Consider the following 9,276-nt stretch of genomic DNA (forward strand, 5'->3'; position numbering starts at 1 on the left):
GTATGAGCTGCTAATTCACTTTTTCAAGTTCTTCTACAGACTTTCCTGGGTCAGCCTTGTATATACTGTATATTGGTCCAGCTTCAGTCTAAGGAATTTCAATAGAGGCCTCTGTGTAAATAGTGAGGCCTTAGCTCCACTAAAAACAAACGTCCCGAAACATGACACCACTGTTTAGCACGGACACATTAGTTAATACAATCATCAACTAGTTTATGCAGTAGCAGAACATCAGCTCAGTTACAAAGTCACTTCCAACAGCAGGTCCATGTTGGTCCCTGTGGGACAAGAACAAAGTATGGCTTGGATTAGGTCAGAGCAAACACACACTTATAACCGTTGTAACGCCACTTTGCATCCACTAGGGGGCATTACACAAATGCTGGCTGCAAATGTACTGTACTTCCTACAGTATTGGTGTATAACAACTACTTTAGAAAAAATCGTAATATGTTGTAAGGTGTGAATGAGGGTTCGGTGCTAAGCACTCCATTAGGAATTCAAATAATTACATCTGTCTGTGCATGAATGATGAGATTTACTAAACCAACAGTGTATTTTAGCATGGAGACCATTACTAGGGACCTGTCGTTGGTTGTCTAATATAAACAAAAGTCCATTCATGAAAATGTTATGTTGATTCTAAGCGTTCATGTCCAAGTCTGAATTTGACAAATGCCAGTGTTTCTAATCTAGTGTCTTACAGAAATAATTGAAAATGTAACACTTTGTCTTAAAAAACCTTTCCTGAAAATGCAAAAATAAACCTGGATAACATCCTTATTTTTGTAACTGTTTCTTTTTTCCCATTAAATCAGGCAAAGTGTTTCCACTTATCGGACAACAAACTTCTAAAAAAAATTTTTAAAAATCAGGTAAGGAATGTGCATTTTATTTTGTAAAAAAAATCCCAAAAACAAACTAAACTAAAATGACTAACAAAAAGTCCCAAAAAAGACTGACTGACCACCTATTGTACACAGAGGTTAAATATGTAGGAATAGATATAATTTTTTCACAAATGCCTGAAGAAATTATACCTTGTTAAAAATGGTTTTCCCTGTTATGTTACAACCTTTGCAAAAAAAAAAAAAAAAATGCAAAATATAAATAGTCTAAATATGTGCTGCTGGGTGTTTGATTTTTTGCCAGTAAACATTTGGAATGTAAATATACTATGACATTTGTGATAAAATGAAAAAAAAAAAAAAAAAACTAAAAGCAAAAATATTTCTACATGGTTTTGTTTTTCTAATTTTGACAACTTTCTTGTTTGGGTGTGAAACACTGATACAAAATATGTTGCTGTACTACTACATATGCAAAAAAAATGAAAATGTGTCATCCTTGGAGTTGCTGTACCTGTGTTATAGGAACTTCTGTGAACATCAGCACACTTCCAACAGCAGGTTCATGTTTGTCCCTGAGAGATCACAACAAAGTAGAGATTGGATTAGGTCACGGATGTTCACAAGTAATTTTTTTGCAAGTCACGAGACTCAATAAAAAGAGTCGGTCTTCCCATCACTACAAGTGATTCTTCACAACCAATCAACGTACGTTGAGTCAAGTGGTGACGTAGCACGTAATTAATGATGACATAAATCGTAAATAACGACACTACTATATGTGAAAACGTTGTGTACAGTATAAAAGTTAAAGTTTATATCCATAATAGTACTTATCTTTAGCTATAGTGAATATCCAAATGCAATTTAGCCTATATTGTTGTACTGTATCTTCACACACAGGGAAACAACATCAGTACTTGGACCTGAGGCAGACTGTGGTCCAATTCCGATGCTCTGCTCCTTCTGATGGCGGTCGATGGTGATGCTGTGGTCACGAGGAGACCTGCTCTCTGACGTGTTCTGTTTGTTTTTTAGGAGAGGCATTTTAGGAGAGAAAATATACCAATGCAAAAAACTAAAACTACTGCAGGGCTTGATGATTATTGATCATGATATGATTATTATTTTACTTTTGAGTTCTTTTATTATCTTGTCATTTTATTTCTTTAAAAAAAAAGTAAAATTCTGCTATTGCACAAACTGACCTCAACAAAACTGGGCTTCTCCTTACTGAAAATAATTCTTAGAAACCAAGAAAAGAACAAAGTTTTTAAAAAACATTTTTAAAATCCCTAAAAGTAACATGCAAATTTAAGGCCCAACCTGGTCAGTTTGGTCCCTTTACTACGTCTGCACAAACAGTCGATAGTGCCTTAAAACAGAATCACCTCCGATGTCAGGTGATTCACTCCTCTTCACTCGGCTGAGCTGCATAGTGCTGAGTGGACTGGATTAAGACCGGAGCAGAGAGACTCATTACAGCGCCCGCTCGCCTGCTATTGACTTGTGAAGCCTGAGCAGTGTTTACACTTAATGTGGGGCCCGTAGAGCACAGCAGTAAAGGACAGCCGGACAGGCAGACAACTGGTATTATGATGGATGTAGAAGGTCAAAGGATGAAAACCACTCTACTGAGAGTGAGATGTCACAGCTGCTGACATCACTATTGTTTCATGGCATGTTCTGGTTCTTCTGTCCCACTAAGAAGTGAACCTAGTGACTACAGGTGGTTGGCTTACACATCACTGGCCCGTGGGTCAATACAAATAAAAAAGTGCTAAAGTCTATTTTTAGCAAAACATTTTTTTTTATGTTGGTTATGTTTTTATATTTTTCTGGTCACTACGCTTCAGTACTTTCTGCAATTTGAGAAATCTGTCAAACAACCCAGAGATTTTACATTTACTAATATACTATATAACTATGTGCACTGTATTTAACACATTCTTTTATAGAATATAGAATAAAATCTGATGGATATTTATAACAAACTTGCTCATCAGTTGCCATTTTGGCTAACTCATACAGTAGCTGAATCCAATCTTTTACCAGTTCTTCCTAATTTTTCTATTTTTAAAAATATTGTTATTTTCTTTTTGACAACTTGTACCTTTATTGTCTTTAACTATTTCAGAAAAAAGCTTAACATTTTTTGTGACATATTTTGTTTTTGCACTAAAATCTGCACTTCCTTTGTATCCCTTTTATCTAACACTAATCCTGCAAAAATGAGTTACTTCTTGGGTATGAAAGGTTTTTTTTTCTTACATCACAGTCAGTGTGTCTCTATGTAGGACAGAATGTTAACATTTAAACTGCACTCATCAGCAGAAACACTGGGCAGTAATTCTAGTTTAAAGGCGTTGTCTACCATTTAGCCCCCCCGCCCCCTCCACTGACAGGGTGAAATATGTCTGTATATATCAGCAGTACTGCTTTAAGACAAGACTCTAGTTAACTGGTATTTTGTGCCTCTTTATACATGGTTTAAAATTAGGAAGCAGAGGAGCATGTGACACATGCCTTTCATTATTTATTTGTTTTTCACTTAAGATGATTAACATTCTGTTGATTTTTATTTAAATAGATTCTGCAACGAGTCGAAGGTTCATCACGACTCAACAGCCTGATGCTCTTTGCCCAACGTCCCTGCACACATGAACAGTGACATGGCTATTGAGAATCAATACACACACCCACACACAGATAGATGGGGTTTTTTTTCATTGCCCCCCGCTGTTTTTCTTCGGCCGTTCCATCATTGTCTCCCTCCCCCATAACGTTCTTTCCATACGTCAATCATCCACAGACTGCACAGAGAGACTGAAACATAAATGCTGCAGAGGCAAAGCTACATGGCTCCACTGAGGGGTCTGCTTCATTCTGACTGCACAGACCCCACTCGGGTATTTGCTGATGTAGAGGAAACTCTGGACTAATGTGACATCATGAGAAAGTGCAAAAAGTCATTACAAGGCTCTCCATCAGGTGGCCGTTAAAGGTAGTATTAACATATTGGAACATCAATCCATAGTCGTTCATTCTCTGCTGGTTTTCCTTGAAGGCTCAACATGCACAGTAAATCCTTCCATCCGTCTTCTACAGCCTAATATTTTTTTGGGTCACAGGTCACCTCGACCCAATCCCAGCAGTCAACAGACGTGGTCTGGTTAGCACTGTTCTCCAGTCAATCACAAGGTCACACACAGGGACCAACAATTATTCACACTCAATTCCTAACTAGTGGTTGGAAGGAACAACTAACTCAGCAGCCACGGAAAGTTTAGTGACTTTCTCACTGGAGAAGTGTACGAAACACCTCTGACATGTAGATGTTGACTGAATAAAATATTTCTGGTTCAACTCTGAGGTCTCCATGTCAAACACAGTGGTTATAACTAGAAGTCTGCACATGAAACAGCTTCCAACTCAATGACAAGTAACTGTCTCTTTATTTTTATTTTTTTCATTGTTTCTTTCTTTCTTTCTTTGTTTTATTTTATTTATATTAGAACTTGTTAAAGTTTGGAGGCAAAGAAATCCATAACCAAGTCAGACCTTTAAAGTTTTTAAGTCTCAGGCTTCTGCATGTACAATATCTGTAAGCATGACAATGACCAATGCAGCATTTAAGAAACACAACTGGCTGCACATGAACATGTGATGTGATGAACCACACATTTCTATTCATACCAAGTTATATTTCAACATTAACTCAAAACTACAATACAGCTGTGTTTAAAGTATCATCCCAGTGATTCTAAGGCCACCAGCATTGTCCATTTCTTATATATAGTACAGTACTGTTTATGACAGTGATGCTAATGTTACTCCAGCCTCCTGCCCACTGTTCAGCTAAGTCTCTAGTGTAACAAATGCAAGCTGACAAGAAAACTGAGTGAGAAAATTCAGATACACAGACTCACTATACCCACATACAAACATATATACATGCACACACACATAAACACACACACACACAATATATATATATTTATATATACATACATACTTACATATGCTGAAGTCTGCAGTCCTGTCTGCTCCTAATATTACCATTAGTGAGTGACAACGGGGCCCTGTGGTAATTGTCAGTGAGAGAGGGGTGAGGTAGGAGGGTAATGGAGAAAAAAGGAGAAGAGGGAGAGAGAAAGAGAGAGAGAGAGGAATCTCAGGGGAAAACACCTGTCTGCTGTTGGTCTCTACACTAACTCCTATTCCCTTCTAATGAGCTCTAATGTTATTCTCCTTCTTCTAATTAAAAGAAGGCAGCTTTAGCTAGGCTTCCACTCAACCTGCTAAGACTAGCACTGAGGTCATGAAGGTCACATTTAAGTTAGATTCCATTGCTAACTTACTTGGACGTACAGTATAGTGTGAATACAATACAGGTGCATGTAAACCGACTGATGTGTTTGAGGTAAAAAAAAAAAAAAAAACACTGTGGTTTCTTTTTATACAGTTAATGAGTCTAAAATGTTGACTTTTGTTTTTGATTTAAACATGTTTTAATGTTTAAATGCACCCAAATAGATTAATTTGTTCTTGTACAAAGTTTTTAGTAGAGGTATTTCATCTAGTTAAACCATATTGGTACACAATGAAACCATATTTTAATGCAGAAATTCAGATTCAGGTTCTCATACAGTGACATCCAGAGAGCCCCTGCCTCACTGGGGGAGACGGTCAGTCCCTGTTATCAATAAATAATGCTAAGTCAACACTCTCACCTCCAGCAGCCACCAATGGGTTTTTTGGCACAGCCCATCTTTGTATATATGAATTTTTGATCATCCAATTTATCAATATTTTAGGGAGTGAGTGTCAGACAGTGGATTCTGAGCACGTGTTAGCATTCAGCACAGCTTCTGACTTGGGTGACATGGTTTGACCTGAGCAGTGACAGAGGAGAGAAGAAGTCATTCAGGAATAAGAAATAAGACATTGATTTTATTTTCAACATAAAGAATCTGATTGGACCTTAATGGCACAGAGCAGTTCATCTGTGTGAGCTGGTGGTTAAAGGAGGAGGCGTGACGATGCAGCAGTGATACTGTCACGTTCTCAGCACGGTCCTCTCTGTCAGCTAATGTGACTGCTATGATGAAGAACATCATTCTCCTCTTATAGAGCAGTAAAGTGGGACGTTCCAAAGGGAGTAAAAATACTTTGGTCAATTGAGCTTTTATTTAAATGCTTTAAATATATTAAATTTATTTAATATATTTATTGGCAAAGTGACAACTTTTAGTCATGGCTAATTGTTTGAAACTGTGGTAACATTTGCAACACAGAGCCAAATTAGCTAAATTTAAAGCTGTGGAAATAATCTTGAAATTTAAGGGCATGCTGTTTTTTAAGTGTTTAAGTGTTTTTAAGAAAAAAAGTCAAAATGTTGAAGAATTAAAGATAAAAGAAAAGAAAAACATAACATAAAAAGTCAAAAAAGCTAACAATTAGCCAAAACAATTGTTAAATGTCAGGAAATAGCAAAAAGCTATTAGACAAATGCTAACTTAAATAGCAAATAATTTGCTGAAGTAGGTCTTAAGGTAAAAAAAAAGAAAAAGAAAACAACCCTGACATGTATTCATAAAAATAGTTTAGATTAATACAAATGAAAAACAGCTAAATTCATTCAAATTAACATATGAATGATTAACAATGACAACAATTAAAATGATCAAAAATATTTTAAAATGGCCATAATAAATTGCAATAACTTTGCATCAATAGCTCACATTTCAGAACAGATGTATCTTCTTCACAACAGTAAAATGAACACAGGAGGCAAACAGCAAAGCTCTGGTTCCCTGGTTCTTTCACTTCTTTCTTTTTTTCTCTTCCTTCCGTCTCCCTGTCTGTTCTGTGATGACAGAACACGATGAGGATTCTGGGGTGAAAACATGCAGACACTCTGGTTGGGGCCACACCCAGCTGCTGCCAGTGTGGCCGCACCGCTGCTGTCCTCCTGCCTCATGCTTTCAACAAACACTGTCTCATTTGCTCTGTTTTTGTGTGTGTCTGTTTCTGAAATATCTATATTTGTGGGGACAAGTAAAAAAGAAAAAGACCATTGTTGTGAGGACACTGAGTCTTTTTTGGGACACTGTGTCTGAACAGTTTGTGAGTGTGTTTTGTGGTTCAAAAATGTAGTTTGGAGATGAGATTAGGTTAAGGATTACCATATCTAGTATGGTAAGGGGTTTGAGATGATGTCTACTCTAAGTACTTGTGTGTGTGTGTGTCTGTACTCGTTCTCTACCTCATCTGTATTCTCTCTCAGTTCCTCTGACCTCTATCTCTGTTCTAGTCACACTCATTCTCACTCTATTTTCACATCTGTGTATTCGATCTATGATCTGTGCATTTGCTCCTGCATTGCAGCTTGTACGTATGCGCTTATATACAACGTGACATACACACGAACACAAACACGAACACAAACACACACACAAACACACACGTGTGTATACTGCTTCATGTCCCCCGCGCTCTGCTCTGTAATAAGAGCAGCTGTGGTTGACATGAGGCCAGCTCTGATTCAATTGCAGTGCAGGACTTAGGGCTATTATCCTCTGTACTGGAGGAGGAGATGGAGGAGTGGAGGAGGAGGTGCGCAGCTGCTCCTCCAACGACAGGTCTGGTGTGGCCTTCAGTGAACCAAATTCAGACTTCAAATGGGAGGGCAAATGAAAACACACTCCTCCAGTGTTAATTATCATGTCAGAGGCTGAGGCCTTTGAATAAAGAGGCTGTGGAAAATACACTCATGTCCTGACACTTACAGTTAAGAGTCCAACCTTTCACGGGTGCATACATATATAGTGTACATTATATTACTAATAATGATATTACATATATGTTGTATATGTATGTATGTGTGTATATATATATATATATATATATATATATATATATATCTTATGCATATTATGCATTGTAATGTAATGTGATATATTGTAATGTAATATTTGGCCAAAGTCATTTTAGGAGGAATACAGATCATATATAACGAAAGGTTTGTTTTGTGGGTAGTGTATCCCACATGGTCCACATACAGGTAAGAGAAAATATTTACCAATTCTAGCCCATGTCTTCATCTTCTCTGAAAATCTTATTTTGTTCTGGTTGAAATTGGTGGCTGAAACGTTGTCTTGTTCTATACTGTAGAGAAGACTGCTTCTTGGGCTTTCATAGAATTTCATGTCTTTAATGACCCACATCTGGAGTTCTGGGTCATAAATATTGTATCAGTGTCTGGGTCAAAAACTTTTTTCATAAGATAGGTTTGCTATGCCCAACAATGGACCATGTGATGCAATTTTTAGGTCACAAAATACTAGATGTGGACCAGTGAATGCCCATAATTAATGGCTATTGATAGGGGACCAATGTAGTTAATTTGGCTAAATCACTAATAGAACAAAATTCAAAACTGCCAAATCCAATTAACCTGGCCCACATTTGTTACTGCCCAGTTGCCCAATGTTGGGTCAGTCTGACCTTACAAAGTGCCAAAGGGTAAAGAGAGAAAACTGTCTCTTGTCCCAGTACCATGCTGCCATCACCCGAGGCAGCAGAAATTCCTTCTTTGTTAAAGAAATAACTGTTTCTGTAGTTTTTTTCCTTCCACGGTTTTTTCGGACTTGTGCCACTGGAATGCCTGGAGGCTGTAATTACAACCCAATACTGTACGCTTTGGGAATTTCCCCCATGACTGACAGTAAATGTGAGACAGTTTTATTCTTAGAAAGCCTCAAAAGAAGCAGCAGGACAAAAATAGTTCAGAAGAAAGAAGCTGGTAGTAGTTTTGACGGACGCAGGAAAATCAAACCAAACAGATCAATGGAGAGAGAGGTAGATGTTGACGTAGTAAATGAGACAGAGTGTAGAGGAGGACTGGGGGAAATTGGTGATTAGGAGGTGGAGACGAGTTGAGGACGGCTTAATTAGATGTAGAAGGAGGAGGTCTTCTCTCAAACAAACACCTCCACCACATTGGCTTTCTGTTCAGATTTCTACAACTAAAAACACTCAGACATTAAGTCAAAACTGTGTCTCTGCATGGAAGAGCCTGGATCAGAAACCTTCTCCATCCACCCTGGGCGGATGTGTACCACTATGAATAATGCATCAAGGATGGGTGGAGGCCACTGGGTGTGTGTTCACATACAGGGGGAAAAAAGGGTGGGGGGAGTCGTAGTAATTGTGGTAGTAGTAGCAGCAGTGGCGGTTCCACCCCCTTCTCCTTCCACTCTCCTCCCCTCTACTCCTCACCCAACCCCCTAGCTGACGCCCGCACTGCAGAAGGTCAGAGAGGAGGAAGAGAGACACCGAGGTGGAAGCACACAGAGAGACAGAGAGAGAGAGAGAGAGAGAGAGAGAGAGAGAGAGAGAGAGAGAGAGAGAGAGGGAGAGAGAG

Source organism: Cynoglossus semilaevis, chromosome 8 (assembly GCF_000523025.1).
Source record: "Cynoglossus semilaevis isolate Cse_v1.0 chromosome 8, Cse_v1.0, whole genome shotgun sequence".
NCBI lineage: Eukaryota > Metazoa > Chordata > Actinopteri > Pleuronectiformes > Cynoglossidae > Cynoglossus > Cynoglossus semilaevis.